General features: G+C 40.5%; 1 protein-coding gene across 1 annotated transcript in view; it reads right to left on the bottom strand.

Moving 5' to 3' along the window:
• Positions 1-21915, bottom strand: part of dner (delta/notch-like EGF repeat containing) — a 223206-nt gene that overhangs the window by 198156 nt on the left and 3135 nt on the right. The gene's annotated exons all lie outside the window — the stretch shown is intronic.

Here is a 21915-nt window from a genome sequence, read left to right as displayed (position 1 = left end):
TTTGGGACAGCAAAATCTTTTCAAGGGAGCCTTGAGGTGCCATTTTTTATAAATATACAAAATCCATTTTTCTCTATACACCTTCCTGACCCGCGCAAGAACAATGTCAGAATCAGAGAGGTAAACATGTTGCTTACTAACCAGAGCCAATAACATGGACTGAAGAAGTCTCAACCCGAAATGTCACCCAATTCCTTCTCTCCAGAGATGTTGCCTGTCCCGCTGAGTTACTCCAGCTTTTTGTGTCTATCTTCGGTTTAAACCAGCATCTGCAGTTCCTTCTTACACATGAATAAAGAATCTCGCTTTGCTTGTCATGATTCTGGATTTTTCTGCTTTATTGTGGTCAAGAACGCAGGGGCGATACATACTAAGGGACTGTGGTACACTGTGAAATCGACAGAAAGATGGAGGGTTGGGTGTTTTTGCGTGCTATTTTCATGATATTTATTTTAGTTGTTTATCTTTTAATATTTTATCTTGTATGTATCGTTAGCTTTTAGAAATGTTTGAATGGTGCACTGAATGGCTGACATTTTTTAAATTTCGTTGTACATGGTTCATGTTACAATGACAATAAAGAAACTATTCTATTCTAAATCACTTTCGCAATGTGCAAGTTTTAAACTTTTACCTTTCTTGCTGTTAATTTAATTTAATAATTCTTCGTACTGAATATCACTTTCCAACAAGATAACTTCAATTAATATCTAAACAAGAACTCAAACTTGTTCTTGACCTCTGCCAATCAACGCCTTCAAAAAACGTAAGGAGAGTAACGTGATTGGGGAGCGGTTATCCAACAAAATCATTAGTTTACAAACTAAAACAACGTCAGCAGAGGTGGGAAATCAGAAATAAAACAAAAAATACTGGAGAACATCAAATCATCAACCTGAAATGTTTGCTCCATTGCTGTTGTTTGACTGTTCCAAGACTGTGCTTGTAGCTTTATCCAATAACACAAGTCATCAGAGGAACCACTTACTATATGGAGCAAGAGGCAGGCAACGTTAAGAATACAGGTAACATCAATAAATGTCACTTCTAGCCAATTTCACCCTTCAGCAGTGTCTTGGATAAAGTTCTGTGTAACTTTGCATAATATTTGTTCTTTCAGACTGAAAATAGATCTGTGCTGAAGTGTTGAAACAAGCAACCTGAATTATACATGACTCCATCAATCAGGGGCCTAGGTAGCAATAAGGAAACTAATAGTTTGATTGGTGATGTGACAGCATCACTCAGAAACAGTAGATATAGGAATAATATACAAGTTTGTGAGGAGCATAGATCAGGTGAACAGCCACAGACTGTCCGCAAGGTTAGACGAGTATAAAAATAGAAGGTAGAGTTGAGAGGAAAAGATATAAAAGGGGGCAGAGGGATATTTTCCACACAGGTCGTGGTGTATACATAGAATGAGCCGCAACAGAAAGTAGTCGAAGTGGATGCGATTACAACATTTAAAAGCCACTCAGACAGTTTAATGGATGGGAAGGGTTGAAAAACTATGGGCCAGGTGTACTAAGCAAGTTGGAGCAGCTTGGTAAGTCAACTTGGTCAGCATGGATGAGACAGGCCAAAGGGCCTGTTTACGTGCCGTATAGCTCTCTGACTCTACGGATCATTTCCCATACTTCAGAATTAGTTGCTAGTGTTCAATGCACTAAGCTAACAATCATCGGCCAACCTTTTTTGAAAGCAATAAATTAAATATAGGTCCTTAAATTATTCAATATGATTTGTCATGTTCCTTCCATTCATTTAAAGACTTTGAATAGCTGAATTATAGGAACATTTTAGAAGCATTCAAATAATCACAGATAATGCAGCATTCAGACTATATTTTTAATACAAAAATAGGCAGCCAAGTATTACATTGAATTTTATATTGTATAAACAGACCATTTGCTCTATCAGGTCTAATTTTTCTGCTGATGACCTTCCTTATAACCTACTCCATCTCCCATGCATCATATCTTTCTATTCCTTTCTATCCAGAATCCTCAAATGCACATCTATGGGATCCACTCAACCATTGCATGTGGTGGCATGTTCCCTGCTACCAGCAATCTCCAAAATTCCTGAAGAAGGACCCTGACACCGAAATATCACCTATCCATGTTCTCCAGAGATTAATCTAGAGATGCTGAGTTACTCCAGCGCTTTGTATCTTATTTCCATTGAAATAAAAATGGAAAATGCACGTCAGGCATCACCTATGGAACTCTTAACTCACTTAACTCAATTTCTCTTTCCATAGATACTGCCTGGCCTTGCGTGAGTGTTTCCACTATCTGCAGTTTTGTAATATTAAACATGAGATGAATTATAATCATGAACTTTTTTTGTATTTTAACATCCAGGACTTTCTTTACTCAATATCACAAGGGCCATACAAATTACTGAAGCCAATATTGGGAATAGATACCAACTCATACACTGCACTTCACTCACTGAAATGCCTTTGCAATTTCCTTGACCCAATTTAGTTTAGTTTCGAGATGCAGCATCTAATTAGGCCCTTCGGCTCACCGAGTTCATGTCGACCATGATCACCCATACACTCCTACACACCAGAGACAAGTTTCCAGAAGCCAATTAACCTACAAACCTTCACGTCTTTGGAATGTAGGAGCACCCGGAGAAAGCCCACGCGGTCACAGGGAGTATGTACAAACTGTGTATAGACAGCCCCCACAGTCAGGATCGAACCCAGGCCTCTGGGGCTGTTAAGGGCCTGTCCCATTTAGGCAATTTTTTTTAGGCAAGTGCCGGCGACTAGGCTGTTGCCACATGGTCGCCGGGGTGTCGCCTGTATGCTCGTGAGTAGTCTCCTCAGTTGCCCAAAGAGTCGTAGCGTTTTTCTAATCGCCGCTGGATTTTTGGAATGTTCAAACCTTTTCGGCGACTGTAGGCTTGTTGTAGCTTGTCTTCTCCTGACGTAGGTGATGTCGTAGACTGTCGCCAGGTGAGGTAGATTGTCGCCGGTGCTGACCGGTGAATTCCATTGTCGTAGTTGCCGGCAGTCGCCTAAAAAATCATCTAAGTGGGACAGGTCTACTAGTCCAGTCGCCATTTTTTTGGCGACCTGCTACGATTATGACAGTCGTCTGCAGTCGCCTAAAAAATCGCCTAGTGGGACAAGCCCTAAATGCAGCAACTCTACGACTGCGCCACTGTGCCGCCCAATTTGGTTTCACTCCCTGTATGCAGTAAATTGCAAATCAGAAACTATTCTTCAGCTGAAATAAGCTGTCATACAGAAATCAACGTTGACATGGAGTAGTGAAGACAATCTATTGGCAAGCCAATTCAAACCTCACTGTAAAGCATCTGCTACTGCACGATATACAAAGAAAGCTGCCCAGGGTTTGGTTGTCAAATGCTGCCTGCCTGGGTGAGAATGTTTTGGGCAGTTGGGAAACATAGAAACATAGAAAATAGGTGCAGGAGTAGGCCATTCGGCCCTTCAAGCCTGCACCGCCATTCAATATGATCATGGCTGATCATCCAACTCAGTATCCCGTACCTGCCTTCTCTCCATACCCCCTGATCCCCTTAGCCACAAGGGCCACATCTAACTCCCTCTTAAATCTAGCCAATGAACTGGCCTCAACTACCTTCTGTGGCAGGGAATTCCAGAGATTCACCACTCTCCGTGTGAAAAATGTTTGTCTCACCTCGGTCCTAAAAGATTTCCCCAAAAGAAACACCATTAATGGAGGCATCATCATGAGAGTGAGATATACTCATGTGGCCTCCCTTTCTTGTTGATGACCCCAGCATGGTGAGGGATTTTCCAGAGGGAGAGACTGCAATGCTCAGCCAGTTTGGCAATGTCATTGAAGCTTTGTTGAGCGAGTTTGCTCAGGAAGCTGAGAGGAGCAGTTCTACCTCGACAGCAGAAACTACTTCTAGCACTACCAGAAACTTGTGGGATTTTTTTTTTAATTGTGTTTAGCGCTAATGTGTTGTTTTTTTTTTGCAATCTTCTTAGCTTTAGGAATTTTACGTGCAATTTATGCATAATTGATGTTTTTGTACATTTGTCTGAGTCCATGTGCCTATGAGGCTGCTACAAGGTAGATTTTCATTGTACCTCACTGTAACTGCATATGACAATAAACTCAACTTGATTTAACTTAACTTGACTTGACTTGTCTAGTCTTTCTCTGGACCCACCCAGGATGTTTGCTTTTATCTGCCTCCTGAAATAGCCTGACAATGTACTAAGTACAAGCTGTACACAGGAACACACAGTAAAAGCATTGACAATAAATGCTGGCTTTTCCATGACAACCACATCCCAAAGATAAAATTATGAAAACCGATGGATTGCTGTGTTCCTCCTGTGGCTGGTTTCAAAGTGACTTCCACCAATTATTTTAGGAACACTTCTGGGGAATGTTTAATCACTGTGGCCATAATCAGAGTCTAACTAAAATCGGAATAAAGATACAATGACCGATAAACTAATCCGTTGTTGGTGATATATGTATATATATGTTATGCTGCATTGTCAGTGGACGACACGTTTACTCCCAAAATTGAGTTATTTGCCTCGAATGCAATAAATTTCAGTTGCAGATTAGAACACCCTGAATCTTACTAATGGTGTGCATTCTGTCACCAATTTAGTATTGAACTTCTCATCAAACTGCCCACGTTAAATATGGTATACGAATGATAGATCTATATAGCATTCCAAATGCAAAATAGACGTGATATCTTCATGGACGAATGTGATTGTTCCAGCTCCTAAAGAGGATGAAAGTTGATTGAAATTCATGAATTTAACAGCTGCTCATATCCACCTTATCACAGCTCCATCTATTTGCAATCTGATTTCCAATTTGATTATATATATATATCTTACAATGAGAGATTTGGAAGACATGCTCAGACTAGAAACAGAAATACCAGTCGCTTGCACTACCACCAGTGATGTGGGACATTCTAACTGTTGAAATAATGAATAATAATTGAATCTGAATTGAATAACAATGAACATTAATTGAATCTGAAGATTGAATTTTCCTTTTGCCAGTTGGGCTCCTGGAGTGTTTCAAAAGCGTGATTTCTGAAGGATCTTGGCCTAAACCTGTCCCATCTGATCACTCATCATCTTATCTAGATCTAGTCTGTAAGTGCCATCATGAAGGCTCCATGACAAACAGAGGTGGAGGTGGTTACATTGCTCCTTGTGTCTGTCTCCCCATTCATCAGGATCATGGCTGATCTTCGATCTCAATGTTATTTTCTTACAACATCTTCATATCCCTCGAGGACCTAACAAAGATCTATCTATCTCGGTTTTGAGAAGCTATCCCTCCCCAGATCTCTTGGATAGAGACCTCCTAAGATTCATAATAATACAGCACAGAACAAGCCCTTCAGCCCAACTCTTCCATACCGACCAAAATGCCCCATCTAAGCTAGTCCCACTTGCCTGCATTTGGCTCATATCCATCTCAACCTTTCCTATCCATGTACTTGTCCAAGTGTCTTTTAAATGTTGTTATTTTACCTATCTTATTCAACTACCTCCTCTATTCACCCAGTACCCAGAGTGATAGAATTGCCCCTAACATCCTATTAACTCTTTCCCATCTCACCTTAAATCAATCACCTAGCGGCGCTACATACATATATTCAGATGGAAATTCCGTGGTGATTTTATACAGTGAAGTCAGTGCATGTGTGAATTAGAATTAATAGTAGTTATAATTCTCGAAAAGCAACTATTTCTGAGTCTATTTGTCCTGGATTTGATGCACCTATAGCGCCTTCCAGAGGGCAGCAGGTCGAACAGTCCAAACGCAGGATGGGAGCTGTCTTTGATGATATTCTTTGCCCTGCTAAGGCAGCGGGAGGTGTAGATGTCCATCAGGGAGGGGAGAGGGCAGCCAATGATCCTCTGCGCTGTCCTAGTTACCCTCTGAAGCCTCTCCCTGTCTGCCATGGTGCAGCTGCCATACCATGCTGTAATGCAGTATGTCAGCAGGCTCTCGATGGACGAGCGGTAGAAGGTCAGCAGCAGGTTAGAGTCCAGGTTGTGTTTCCTGAGGACCCTCAGGAAGTGCAGCCGCTGCTGAGCCCTCTTGATGACCGCCGTTGTGTTGTCCGTCCAGGAGATATCAGCAGCGATATGGACGCCGAGAAACCGGAAGGTATTGACCCTCTCCACACACTCGCCGTTGATGTGTAGGGGGGCTAACCTTCCCTCAACCTTTCCTATCCATGTACTTGCCCAAGTGTCTTTTAAATGTTGTTATTTTACCTATCTCAACTACCTCCTCTATTCACCCAGCACCCAGAGTGATAGAATTGCCCCCAACATCCTATTAACTCTTTCCCATCTCACCTTAAATCAATCACCTAGCCTGGCTAAAGGATTCCGTGCATTCACCCTATCAATTCCCCTCATGATTTTATACACCTCTATAAGATCACCCCTTAGCCAACTGTGCTCCGAGGAATAATCCCATCTTGCACAACCTCTCCCTATAGCTCAGTTCCTCGAGTCCTGGCATCGTCCTCATTAATCTTCTCTGCACTCTTTCCTAGAGCAGGCTGACTAAAACTGAACACAATATTACAAATGTGACCTCACCAGTGTATTCTACAACTTTGGTTTACACCAACATCTGCAGTTCCTTCCTATACTCTTCTATAATTAAAACAGAACATCAATACATAATGCCCTGACTGATGAAGGCCGATGTACCAAAAGTCTTCTTTTCCCACCCCATCACCTTGTGACGCCACTTTCAGGGAACTGTGTACCTGTACTTCTATATTCCTCTACGCTACAACACTGCCATTCTGCTCTGACATTCACTGTGAATGTTTTCCCCCTGGTTGACTTCCCAAAATGCAACATCTTGCACTTATCTGCATTGAATTAACCATTCCACCGCCCTCTTTTGTCCAACTGATCAAGATCCTGCTGATATCTTTGATGACCCTCTTCACTGTCAATGATACCACCTACTTTGGTGTCATCTGCAAACTTACTAATTGTGCCTTGCGCATTCCCATCTACATTAATATAAACCACAAACAACAAATGATTCCAACACCGAGCCCTGAGGTACACCACTAGTCAGAAGCATATACACTAGTCATAGTCACTCTAAAATGTCTCTGAATTTTAGTCCTAAATAGTTCAATCCCATATCCTGAGATGGTGAGCCTTAGTTTTACACTTGCTGACCTGGGAAACATCCTTCCTGATTCCAGTCTGTCCTGCTGTGTAAGGATTTTGTAACTTTTCAAAAGATCATTTGTCATTCTTTTCAACTCTGTAGAAAAGTCCAGGAGTAGACTACTAAAGAGTCTACTCAAGTTATTCATGGATCTACTCATGAATAGTCCACTCAATCTCTTCTCCTTTTTCCTATCTGCCACACTTGGAACCAGCCCAGTGAACATTTGCTGCACTCCGTCCACAGCTGCTGCAATGGCAATTCTCAAATCAACCCTTGCTGCACTAACCTCTATCCTTCCTACATCAGGGGGACCAAAACTGAAGAGTCTGCTCCAACTGCCATCTTACCAAGGCCCTGCGTGATTGCAGTGAGAAATGCTTAGTCCTGTCCTCCACTCCTCTCATAATAAAAGTCAATGTGCAACTAGCCTTCATGTCGCTTGCTGCATATACACGTTGGCCTTCAGTGCCTTGTGTAGAAGCACATCTAGGTACCTTTGAATATCGCTATTACCCAATCCCTCACCATTTTAGAAAAATCACCCCTTTCCAGCTTTGTATCCTGAAGTGAGTAACTTCATATTTTTATTATGACATTCCGTCCACCACAATCTAGCCTAATCACTCAGCTAGTCCATGTCCACTTGAAGCTCTTTACATTCTCTTCCCTATTCATGGCACGGTGACGCAGCAGTAGAAACTAGTACAGCGCCAGAGACCTTGTGAACGCATGGGTTTAACTCGAATGCTGTGGTTTCCTCCCACATTCCAAAGACGTTCAGGTTTGTAGGTTAATTGGCTTTGGTAGATATTTGTAAATTGTCTCTAGTGTGTAGGATAGTGCTAGTTTGCAGGGATCGCTGGTCAGTGTGGACTCAGTGGGCCGAAGGGCCCGTTTCCGCACTGTATCTCTAAACTCTACTCAGAATTCCATTGTTTTGTATCTTCAACAAGATGGAAATATGATATTGATAGTTTGGACAAATTAGTAATAGAGGAAGCCCCAAGCACCAATACCTACAAATCCTATTAGTTGTTGAGTGAATGACTAGGCCCCAAGCACCAAACTCTGCCAGACCTTATTGGTCACAACTTGTCAATCTGAAAACCTTGTGATTATTCCCACTCTTTGTTTTTTGTCCAGTAACCAATACATTATACGTGACATTATATTACTTACAACTCCTTATACTATCACGTTCATGACCGACCTCTTGTGTGGAACTTTATTGAAAACCTCCTGAAAATCGAAATACTGTCAAACTCCAACAATTGGTGCCCCAGGGACATGTTAGGCATGGGACCAGCAGACTTTTTCCAATATTGGACTTTGCTCCTATTAATACCCCAATGCACCTTAACTTCACTGGTATTACATGATATGCAGTAGTATAATGCCATCTTACCATTTGCAGATGAACCTAGTGAGTTTAAAAGGGATGGGAAATAGAAAGCAGTATATTTCAGCAGTATCCTTTAGTTTGTTTAAAACATTCTGTACCACTCTGTACTCCAGCACTGGTTGCAAACTTCTCCGTTTTGCTGACCCCAGCTTCTGCCAAAACCTACTCACTGACCCCCAGCTCTCACTAGACACCTGGCCCACAGTCAAGTCCAAGGCATGGCTATGGGCACCCGCATGAGCCCAGCTATGCCTGCCTCTTTGTAGGGTGTGTTGAACAATCCCTGTTCAAGGCGTATACTGACCCTATCCTCGAACTCTATCTCCATTTCATTGATGACTGCATCGGTGCTACCTCCTGCACCCATGCAGAACGTCATGAGCTTCATCACCAATTTTCATCCTGCACTCAAATTTACTTGGACCCTCTCCGACACCTCCCTCTCCTTTCTTGATCTCACAGTGTCCATCACAAGAAATAGACTATTGACTGACGTCTATTCCAAACCCACTGACTTCCACAACTATCTCGACTACATTTCTTCCCACCCTGCTTCCTGCAAAGGCTCCAATTCCTCAGTCTATGCCGCTTTTGCACCCAAGATGAGGTGTTCCACACTAGGACATCCAAAATGTCCTCATTCTTTAGGGAACGGGGGTTCCCCTCTCCCATCATAGATGAGGCCCTCACTCGTGTCTCCTCGGTACCCCGCAGCTCCGCCCTTGCTCCCCCTCCCCCTAGTCGCAACAGAGACAGAGTCCCCCTAGTCCTTACCTTCCACCCCATCAGCCGTCGCTTACAACACATAATCCTCCAGAATTTCCACCACCTCCAACAGGATCCCACCACTAGCCCCATTTTCCCATCACCACCCCTTTCTGCCTTCTGCAGAGACTGTTCCCTCTGCAACTCCCTGGTTAACTCATCCCTTCCCACCCAAACCACCCCCTCCCCAGGTACCTTCCCCTGCAACCACAGAAGATGCAACACCTGTCGCTATACCTCCTCACTCGACTCTGTCCAGGGACCCCGACAGTCCTTTCAGGTTAGGCAGAGGTTCACTTGCACCTCCGCCAACCTCATCTACTGTTGTTCAAGATGTGGACTCTTATACATCGGTGAGACCAAACACAGACTGGGCGATCGTTTCACGGAACACCTTCGCTACGCCCGCCTCAACCGACCTGATCTCCCGGTTGCTGGACACTATAATTCTTCTTCCCATTCCTACACAGACCTTTCTGCCCTCGATCTCCTCCATTGTCAGAGTGAGGCAAAACACCAATTGGAGGAACAGCATCTCATATTTCGTTTGGGCAGCTTACAGCCCAGTGGTATGAATATTGATTTGTCTCACTTCAGGTAGCCCCGGCATTCCATCTCTCTCTATCCCTCCCCCACCCAAGTCACACAACCTTCTCATTTTCATCCCACAAACAGCTAACAATGGCCTGTTTCCTTTATCATCATAACTTTTTTGCATATCATCCATTCATTGTTCTTTAGCTTGCCGCATCACCATCTATTTCTCTCGTTTCCCTTATCAGTCTGAAGAAGAGTCTCGACCCAAAACGTCACCCATTCCTTCTGTCCAGAGATGCTGCCTGTCCCATTGAGTTACGCCTGCTTTTTATGTCTATCTTTGGTTTAAACCAGCATCTGCAGTTCCTTCTTACACACCACAGTCACCTTGGCTCCAGTTGCATAAGCGTCCTACTCTTTGGGGAGTAGCATGCTTATGCAGGGAGACACGTTGTAGACATGTATCAAGATATCTGATCAAAACACAAAGTGCTGGAGAAGCTCAGTGGACCAGGCAGCATCTGTGGAGGGCATGGACAGGCGATAGTTTGGGTTAGGACTTTTCTTCAGATAGTGTTTTTGAACAAACGGGCTGGTAACAGATTATCTGAGTAATATTGTAAATATAAGGTCCCCCGTATCTATTCCCCTCGTCATATCCTCAATAAAGTACAATGGGTTAGTCAAACATGATTTCATAACTTCATGTTGAATCTGCTCACTGCTACTTTTTTATCCAATGTATTACATATTTCACTGTGGACTCCAGCAACCTTCCCCCTCTGACATTAGGCTAACTGGTGTACTGATCCCTAGTTTCTCTGATCCTCCACTTTTCAATAGTGGATCTCTTTAGTTACCCTCCAATCCAAAAAAGCAATTCCAGAATATATAAAATTCAGGTAGATAGTAACCAGTAATTGTTCATTATCAGTTTAGCCACCCTTTCTGGATGTGAATCATTATATCTTTGGGATTTATCAGCTTTTAGCCTCACCAACAGTTTGAGCACTCATCAGATTGTTCTGTGGCACAAGTACACACAATTCAGTGCAAGCTCACTTTAACTCAAGTCTTGGCACATCAGATAGGGGTTCGTGGCTCATTTCTTTGTATGGAAGAGTAATTGGGATGAGCCCGATTCCAGTTGTCACATTTATTACTACAGAAGGTGATCACAACGTTTAATACTGTGAGAAGGCAGCAAGAGGGTCTTTAATTAGTGCAGAATTGATCAATGAATTGCAAATCTCTTGGAATATTTCTGTGGATGCCCATTATTCACGACATTGGCACCTTATTAATGACACTGGCAGCTCACCAGTCATTTTAATTCAACCTTAGATATAAGGGTTGATTTGAAAATTGCCATTCCAGCAGAAAGTAAGGAGGAGGGTTTGTGTTGGCAGGCCTCTAGATATATCATCGCATGATACTCTGTTAAAAATTGCATGAGAGAAGCAGTATAAGTTGCAGGATAATATTCCCTTTCATAAAACGTGCAGCTATTTTTCAACCACGTGCCTGTCCTCTTTAGATAGCTTAGGAGCTCACCTTGTAATATAATCACAAGTGAAAAACTATTATGCATAGCTTATGGCATTGAGAAATTACAATACCTTATCTCTACTGGAGAATGTTATGACATCTTTTCAAATTTACGGTCACATTTGATAAGGTCACATCAACGCAGAAGCAACTGGATTAAAATCAATATATGTTTTAGTTTTGTTTGGAGATACGGTGCGGAAACAGGCTCTTCCGCCCACCGAGACAGGGCCGAACAGCGAACGCCACACACTACCACTCTACACACACCAGGGACAATATACAATTTTGCCAAGCCAATTAGCCTGCAAACTGGCACGTCTTTGGAATGTAGGAGGAGACCGGAGCTCCCAGAGAAATCCCATGCAGGTCATGGGGAGAACGTACAAACTCCGTACAGACAGCACCCATAGTCAGGATCGAACCTGAGTCTCGGGCGCTGTAACGCAGCAACTACTGCTGTGACACTATCCCCGCCATTTTGTTTGATAAAGTGCAATTGTTATGTTATTAATGTAAGTCACTATTAACATATCCTCTGATAATGTTCGGCATATTAAATGTAAATGTGCATATTCACATTTATAGCACCATTTCCTTAGGCTACTGGGAATAGTTTCATAAATAATCATTTGTTCAATCACCATCTTGTTCATGTAATAAAGGGCAGAGAAGTCACTTGAGCATTATTAGAACCTTTAATCGTTTATAGCTCACGTTTTATGGTTCTCTGTTAATGCGACAGCTAACATTTAACTTCTGTACATCTGTGAAATGTAGAGACTATTTTTTTCCTCTCTTGAATTAAACCAACTTCTGCCCCACCCCCTCCCTCATTGTTACCTAAAACAGATACAGCCTGCTCCACGGAGAAAGTGCTGCCACATCACAAGATACTGTATACGTTAACCATTCCAACGGTATCTGCCGAGTGTAAAATCCAATTTCACTGTAGCCTTACATTTATCGGGTCTTCTGAAACCAGATACAAGACTGCCAACTCACCAGGCTAAGAAACTAGTCTTATGATTACAGCTATACTTTAATGCATTAGATATTTTTATGCACATAATATATTGAATCAGAACATTCATATAGGAATTGTATAGACACTTGAAGAAAATTGATTTCCAGGGCAAATGGAAAAAAAACCCGAAGGAATGGGACTGGCATCCTCTTGAAAGGTCTCCTTTTGTTCCGACACAGTTCCTTGACACAAAACTGATGTAGATCTCCAAATTTGGAAAAGTAGTAGCTCTAAGGATGCCCCACATAAATCATGTATGTATGTATGTATATATGTCTTACCTATCATGTATATATATGTGCTTGTGCTGGGATAGAGTCAATCATTAGGGGTGGCACCAGAGACCCATGTTCGATCTTGACTACTGGGTGCTGTCTGTATGGAGTTTGTACGTTCTCCCTGTAACCATGTGGGTTTTCTCTGGGTGCTCCAGTTTCCTCCCATACTGCAAAGACGTACAGGTTTGTAGGTGTTCATAAATGCTTGCTGTGCTCATTCTTCCAGATAATTAAGATTGCAAGCACAGAAAGCGCTGTCAGAGGAACCTGGGCTGCTAACTGCAAGATGCACCATGCAGCCATTATGCAATGATGGAGGTAAGTATGAATATTTAGGGCGGTATTTATTTTGTTCTGGTGTTGACCTCAAGTTGTGTTGGAACTAGACTCATCCATGCAAATGGAGAGAATTCCATCAAAATCTTGACTTGGACCCAATGGAAGATGGAAAGGCTTTGGGATGATAGGAGGTGAGCCATATGTCACAGGGTCCCCTCTGATATGCTCTTGTAGGTGCAGTGTTTTATGTGGTTGGTCTAGTTCAGTTTCAGGTCAATAGGCATGCCTCCCAGGATGTTGATAACATACAACACAGCAGACGAACCAAAATGCCCAACCTGACACCAAGTTAAACAAGTTAGTCTGAAGAGGGGTTTCGGCCCGAAACGTCACCTATTTCCTTCGCTCCATGGATGCTGCTGCACCCGCTGAGTTTCTCCAGCATTTCTGTGTACCACCAAGTTAAACTAATCTCCTCTGCCTGAAGGTAATCCATATCCCTCCATTTCCTTCATGTTCAGGTATCCATCTAAAAGCCTCGTATATATCGGTATTGCATCGGCTTCCACCTCCGCTCCTGGCAACACATTCCAGGAACTCACCGCTCTCTGTGTAAAAAATCTCCAGATCTTCTTTAAATTTCCCCCTCTGGCATCAAGGCTATGTCTTCTAGTCTTTGACATTTGATGGCAGGGGACGTTTGCTTGCAATGTAATTGAATGTTAAGAGATCTGACTCTCTCTTGTGAGAGATTTTTGTTGCAAGAGCATTACTTGCCACTTCTCAGCTCACATCTGAATATTATCTAGATCTGAATGTAGCCATATTTGCTGAGGTGGTGCACATGGAAATGTAACATTGTGCTATCAGTAAACATCCTACTTTTGACCTTAGATGGATAGAAACGTGGACTAAGATTTCTTAATTTAGAACAAATAACAGAATTTTAAAAAGAACTGTGTTTCAGATTGTGAATGACCGCATGTGATGAGTCAACTCCAAATATCACTACCCTTCCCTTCTAAACAGCAAACTAAATCAATGGAAGATGAGTGAGTTGTCAGCATAGAACCGTGATCTTGAAGATTCTAGCCATCTTTCTAGCTTCCAGTGAGCTATGACCCAAGTATCTTCATAGTTTGAAATGACAAACAATAACAGAATCTGTTATCATAGAAATTGAATGATTAAATTATGTTCAATATTTCCATCCACATTGTTTTAATAACTGGCTAAGTATAAAGAAATCCTTCTTCAATGGTTCTGGACTCCATGAATAAGTTACACTGACTTTCGAGTAAATCAGGCTAGGCAGTCAGACCATACAACAGCAGAGTTATTGGGACGGAAGTGAACCATTCAACACTTCAGCTTGTTCCAACATTCACTTTATCCACTTATCCATATCCTTTGATACCATTAACAAAATCTATCAATTACATTATTGAAAATAATTATTAGCCCAACATCCAGAATCAATTTCAGTTGAAGTGGCTTTCATATTTCCATTGTTCTTTGTGTAGGAACAGCCTAGTTTTAAGATTACACCCTGTTGCTCTGGATAACCCCCCATGGGTTTATCTGTACCTTCCCATTGAATTCCACACTCAATTGCAATATCATGATTATATCAACTTTCTAAATTGATCAGAATAAAGGAAGCATGCACGCCACCTGCACGTCCAATTAACCCCTTTAAACCCTAGAATCGTGCTGTTGACTCTGCATTGTACACTCAAGGCCAAAATATTTAAGGAAACTCAACTTAGTATTCCAAGTGCAGTTTAAACAAGGTTCTGTATATTTGATTTATTGCTTCTTCCTTTTGGAGTCCTAACCCAGTAGATATAGGAGCTGAACCTATTAGATTTCATGGTTTTCTTTTGTAACTACAGATGACTTTAAGTGTTTGTGTACATGAAGCCAAACTCCTTTTGCTCATTCATCTTGTCCTTGACTTGTTGAGAAAATGTTTCATATCAGCTTTCTTAGGTTCAAATGTCCAAATTCTGAGTCAGAATGAAACCGTCTAACACTAAAGAGGATTGAGATGAGCTAATCTTGCCCATGCCTCTTGCCTGAAGCTCTGCAATGGTAAACGATGTCAGTATGTAAGGCTTCCTAATTGCATTTACATGAATTGATGTGTCAACAATCATACTGTTATAAACTACAAATGAAAATATAAGCTCAATTATTTTAAATCTGCAGTACACTCTGTGGCAATTGATAACAATTTACTCACACACTCCCATTGCTTATGATTCAATGTCAATTCCAAAAAAATATATATTTTGTATTCATTCACTGTATGTGATGTGCACTGAGAAAAACAACAATTTAAGTCCATCCCTATGATGACACTAAAATAGGTGGTGTTGTGATCAGTGAAGATGGCTATCAGGAATTACAATGGAATCTGGAAGGGCTGAGCAAATGGGTCAATGAATGGCCAATGGAGTTTAATTCAGGTAAGTGTGAGGTCTTGGATTTTGGAAAGACAACCTAGGCTAGGACCTTCACAGTGAACAGCAGGGTCCTGGGGATTGTTGTAGCACACTAGGAATACAAGTCCACATCTTCCTGAAAGTTGCATCGCAAGTAGATGGGATGGTGAAGTAGGCTTTTGACACACTGGCCTTCATTAGTCAGGAAACTGAGCAGAGAAGTTAGGACATTATATTACAATTGTACAAGACATTGATGAGACCGCATTTGGAGTATTGTGTGTGCCATGCTATAGGAAAGATGCCATTTAGCTGGGGAAAATGCAGAGAAGGAAATGGGGATTAGGAAAGTAGGGGATATGTATGAAGTGGGCAAACTGTTATTTCAACAATTAAAATTAAATTTTAAATTGAAGGATAATCAATATTTTAAATATATACAGGTATGTGACTTTATGAAGAAATATACACATATATTTCAAACTATATTTTTAGACCCTTTAGAAGTAGCAATGAATATTAAGGCTGATTCACAAAAATTAATATCATACTTATATAATAATATATTAAATAGAGAATCACCCTCAACAGAAGCATTAAGGGAAGATTGGGAACATGAGCTAATGATAAAGATCTCAAAGGATAGATGGGAAAAGTATTTGATGACTACACATAACTGTTCTATTAATGCAAGACATAATTTAATTCAATTCAAATTATTACATAGACTATATTATTCAAAAACGAGGTTGAATAAATTTTATCCAAACGTCTCTCCCAGATGCGATAAATGTTTGTTTCAAAACGCTAATATAACACATTCATTTGTAGGATGTACAAAGTTGAATACATTTTGGAGTGATATATTTGATATATTTACAAAGCTTTTCAAGTCAAGAATAGAACCCAAAACGGAATGGATTATATTTGGAATAATAGGAGAAGATACCAATTTAAATAAAGATCAAAATGTTTTTTTTAAATTATGGGTTAATAATTGGAAAGAAATTGATACTTAAATTTTGGAAAAATACAACTATACCAACTGTTAAAATGTGGATTAGGAATATGATGGACATAGCACGCCTTGAAGAAATGAGACTCCGACTAATAGATAAATATGACCAATTCTTAAGGAGTTGGTCTCCTTTCATCGACTTTTTGGAATCATGTGATGCAGCGGTACCGTAAGGATTGCTGATTTCAGTTCATGACGCGGATAGATCTACATCTCCGAATACAGATTTGAAAATTTCTCTTTTAAGGGGCCTTCTCTTCTATTTCTACTTTCCACTTTCTCTCTTTCTTTTTTATTTTTTATATACACACTTCATGTTTTTCTACTCTCTACCACCTATTTTTCCACTTTTTCCTCTTTCTATTGTTTTCTTTTTCTTGTCTTGCTTACTTCCTTCTCATAACATAAAACTAGAGGTTGTACATAGAATGGATTACGGTATTACATAGTTGGCACCTTAAATTAGGTTCCACTGTACTGTTTTGTGCTGTATTAACTTCTAATAAAATAAACAAAAAAAATAAAAAATAAATTTTAAAAAAATGCAGAGAAGATTTACAAGGATGTTGCCAGCACTCGAGGGCATGAGTTAAAAAGCATTTTATAACATTTAAAAGATATTTGGATATGTCCATGGATAGGAAATGTTTAGAGGGATATGTACCAAACACAGGCAAATAGAACTAGTTTAGATGGGCATCTTGGTCAGCATGCACGTGTTGGGCCACAGGTCCTATTGCTGTACTTTAGTACTCTAAGACTGAATTGCTTCCTGAGGGCAATTAAGATTCAGTGACATTGGTAAATCTGTATTTACTTATAGACCAGATTCTGTAAGGAATGCAGAAATAACATTAATGAAGCAGAGAATCACCTGGGTGTTTATAAAAATCTGATCATCTTCTTGACTCTATCCTTTTATTACAGATTTATTTAATTGCTTGAAATTAATTTGCTTTGCTTCCCTATTGGGGATTCAAAATCTTGCCACGTCTCTGCATCTGCGGATTGGGATTCAGGGCACTAGTCCAATAATTTAGTCATTGTCTAATAATTGAACTACAATCCCAGTATTCAGTACATATCTATTTCAAAGGATAGCATTCAGTCATACACTCATTTATGCTTCAGTCTCAGCTTCTGCATGAATATATTGTGCAAAGCTGATAAAAAATATGTACCTGCTATAACCTACATACCAGTACATAATGCTTTGTGATGGTCGGTCCAAAATAATTTGTTGACCAGACTATCATTTTGAATAGGGTATAAATGCAGAACTAAAGTTGTATATTTATACGCTGTGAAGAACAATGGAGGAGCTGGCGTGGGGGAACCACTGTGAGGGACAGTGGGAAAACATAGGGGGACCTGGTGTGGGGGAGGGGAGGGGCACTCTAGTTTTAGAATCCTCTGCCCAGGGGATATAAGCCTGCGCTCGTTTGTTCCAGTTAAGTTGCTGTGCACCCAGCAGCCAGCTGACAGTCGCTTGTCTTTTCCCTTTTTTCACTTTTAATTTAATTTTAATTTCAAGTTTTTGTGTGTTATGGCAGACCAATATCCCCCCGGGGATGAATAATGTTCTATCGTATCGTATATAAAAATACAGAGATAACATCCACATTTTGATATGTGATCAATGCCCTGCAGATGTTTTACTTGCAGAGGTTGATTGAGGTCCATGCCCCATTTCCCCATATTCTTTTCCATCCTGCAGATAGATGTAACCATGGTAACTAGTCAAAGTTATAACAATCATTAATCATGAGAGGCATTAATGTAGAATGTATACTGCAGTTTGTCTTCGATCTGTTGACCATGTTTTTTTTTCCTTTGTGGTCATGACCTCGCCTGAGCACAGAAAGTGCGTAAGACAGTTTAAGACAAGATAATGCTTATCACTTGCTTTGCCACCAGTAGCGGCATGGTCACTGAAAGTAAGGCTACATTTTTAAGGAGTTCAGATTTTTTTAATCACATACATTTTTAATAAAAATTGTTTCATATCCATCATAACTCTTGAAATATATCAACATAAAATTAACAAGTGGTCATGTAATAAAAAGAGTTCCGGTGGAACAAAAATATTCAATTTTCAATATTCAATCAATTTTCAACAGCTAAAAACTGAGTATAACACATGCCTTCAATAACCACCTTGTACATCTATAAGAATCACTTGTGGAAAGCAGAAGGCAAATTAATTGGTCCCAAATGTCATTGAACATAACATTTAAATGCGATTTCATTTTTATGTATGACAACTTATATTGAAGTTATTAATAATTATGTAATTAATAAGTTCAAGAGCAGATTAACGGTGGCATGTATCATAACCAAACTACATGTGTATTCTATGCAATTTATTGAAGATAGAATATGCAGTGCCATGGAGACAAAAAGATGATAAAATATTCACAATGGCCGATTTATAATGAGGACAGTTCATCAGAACCCAGTGTTTAAAAAATTGAATGCTACACAACTGTTGACATTGAGCATAACAAATGAAGCCACAGATGATTTTGGGCTGAGGAAATAAATGCAGTTTTCAATTATTCAAACTGTTCCGGTTGGAATAGTTTAACCTTTATTGTTAGAGATTAGATGAAAGTCTTCATTCTGTGTGAAGTGATTTCAAAAATTTCCTTCATTCTAACTCCCTGGAAGGAACTTGCCTGCAATCCCTTTGGACATTCCTATGGCCTTCCTATATCTGACATGTGTCTGCCTGAGGACAAACACAGTGGGGCTGCTCTTTTCTCGATATTTTCCAATAATGCATAATATTTCCTTCTTTGAGAGGATGAGGCAATTACAGAATGGCATTCCCAACTTTGCTCCTAAACTGTGCTTCCTGACCCAACCACGATGCATCTAACCTAAAAGGATACAACACGATTAAGAACCAGACAGAAGGACCCAGGTCTACCCATCCAAAATTCCATTAACCTTCATTGGTTCCTTCAATCCACATTAAGATTTTGAACCCGTTTCAATTTTTTTAAACACTGGGTTCTGATGAACTGTCATTACTATAAATCGACCATTGTGAATATTTTATCATCTTTTTGTCTCCATGATACTGCATATTCTATCTTCAATATATTGCATAGAATACACATTTAATTTGGTTAGGATCCATGCCACCAAGATAATCTGCTCTTGGATTTATTCATTACATCATTATTTTAGCTTTTTAAACTTTAGCTCTCATTTCCAACGCCTTTCTTTACTCTTCAAGATGGCTTTAAAGGGAATCTGTATTTTGCTATTTAGTATATCACTTGGCCCATTCTGTAACCTCATTGCGAATTATACAGTGTCATATGTGCTAGTTAGAGAGAATCAAAAATAATTTTTAATCCCTCTCTCAGTAACTAAAATAGAACTGAACTGCACTTATCGAATGGCAAATCTACGCTGCACTTCAGTGTAGCAACCAAATGCAATCAGCGTCATGGCATAAAATATGAGGTCTTTATGGCTCTATGCCAGAGGATAACACCTCTGCAAGAGAAGAGTCTAACATGCAATATATTACACTGCATGTCAATGGCATATGTTATGACCCAGAGCAGACAGGCCCTGGAGGCCAAGACCCGTGCTCATTTCCCCAAACCACTGGCTTTGAAGGAACCAGGTAACATAGAGCAACATAAAAGTGCCACATGTAATTCATTTCTTCATTCCCTAAACACCTTTTTGTTTGAAAAGTTGCATTAGTTAAAGATGCATTATTAAACTGTGATTTGATTACACTGCAAAAATCCTATCAGTTGCGATCTATAGATTAGCAGAAAAAACAATCTCTGACTCGGAAACAATTGTTCTTCTATTTAGACATCATAAAAGAGAGATGAAGATGTAATAATCTACATTTTTACAAAACAATATCAATTATTGTTGACCCCAAAAAAAGTCTGTGAAATTGTTGAACATATTTTACCAAACCCCAATCGTTAGTAATAAAATGTGCTATTCAAATTCAAGAGTCAAGAGTGTTTAATTGTTATATGTCCCGGATGGGACAATGAAATTCTTACTTGCTGCAGCACAACAGAATATGTGAATATGTAAACATAGTACATAACGAGGGAAGAGAAAAAAAAGAAAAAGTTCAATAAATAACAAATATAGTGCAATAATAATATAGTATTTTGCAGTTCAGAGCTCAGAGCTTATTCGTTGTTGTGTTTGATAGCCTTATGGCTGTATGGAAGAAGCTGTTCCTGAACCTGGATGTTACAGTTTTCAGGCTCCTGTACCTTCTTCCTGAATCCTGATGGTAATGGTGAAATGAGTGTGTGGCCAGGATGGTGCGGATCTTTGATGATTTTAGCTGCCTTTTTGAGGCAGCAACTACAGTAGATCCCTTCGATGGTGGGGAGGTCAAAGCCGGTGATGGACTGGGCAGTGGTCATAACTTTTTGTAGTCTTTTTTGCTCCTGGACGTTCAAGTTGCCGAACCGGGCCACGAAGCAACCAGTCAGAATGCTCTCTACCATGCACCTGTAGAAGTTTAGAAGAATCCTCTTCGACATGCCGAATCTCCGTAATCTTCCCAGGTGGTAGAGTCCCTGATATACCTTCTTTATAATTGCATCGGTGTGCTGGGTCCAGGAAAGATCTTCGGAAATATGCACGTCCAGGAATTTGAAGTTTTTGACCCTCTCCACCATCGTCCCATTGATGTGAACAGGATTATGGGTCCTCATCCTTCTCCTATTAAAGTCCACAATCAGTTCCTTTGTCTTACTGATGTTGAGAGCCAGGTTGTTGTGCTGGCACCATTTGGTCAGTCGGTCAACCTAACTTCTATACTCTGACTTGTCCCCATCTGTGATTCGCCCAATAACAGTTGGTGTCGTCGGCGAACTTGATGATGGAGTTCGCACTATGTCCAGCTACACAGTCATGGGTATAGAGTGAGTAGAGCAGGGGGCTTAGCATGCAGCCTTGAGGTGCTCCCATGCTGATTATCACTGAAGTGTTTCTGCCAAATCGAACAGACTGTGGTCTGTGGATGAGGAAGTCGAAGATCCAATTGCAGAGGGATGCGCAGAGACCCAGTTCCGTGAGCTTGGGTAACCAGCTTGGAATGGATGATGGTTTTAAACGCCAAGCTGTTGTCTATAAACAACAGCCTGACATAAGTGTTTTTTCTCTTATTTAGGTATACCTCTTATTTGGTATATCTCTTGGCCCATTCCGTAACACTGAGGATTATTCATTGGACTCACATATTCCAAGGGGCCAATTAAAGAAAATGGGATTTATTGGAAAAAAATGGCTTGCAGACAAAATGCCCAGTGGAAAAACATTCTGAGTGGGTGGGGCGGAGTGATGGGGTGAGAAATTACAACATGTATGGTAAAATAAAGTCTCACATGGATA

Source organism: Leucoraja erinacea, chromosome 14 (assembly GCF_028641065.1).
Source record: "Leucoraja erinacea ecotype New England chromosome 14, Leri_hhj_1, whole genome shotgun sequence".
NCBI classification, from domain to species: domain Eukaryota; kingdom Metazoa; phylum Chordata; class Chondrichthyes; order Rajiformes; family Rajidae; genus Leucoraja; species Leucoraja erinaceus.
Note: the sequence above shows the minus strand (reverse complement) of the source record. Positions and strands in the feature narration are given on the sequence as shown.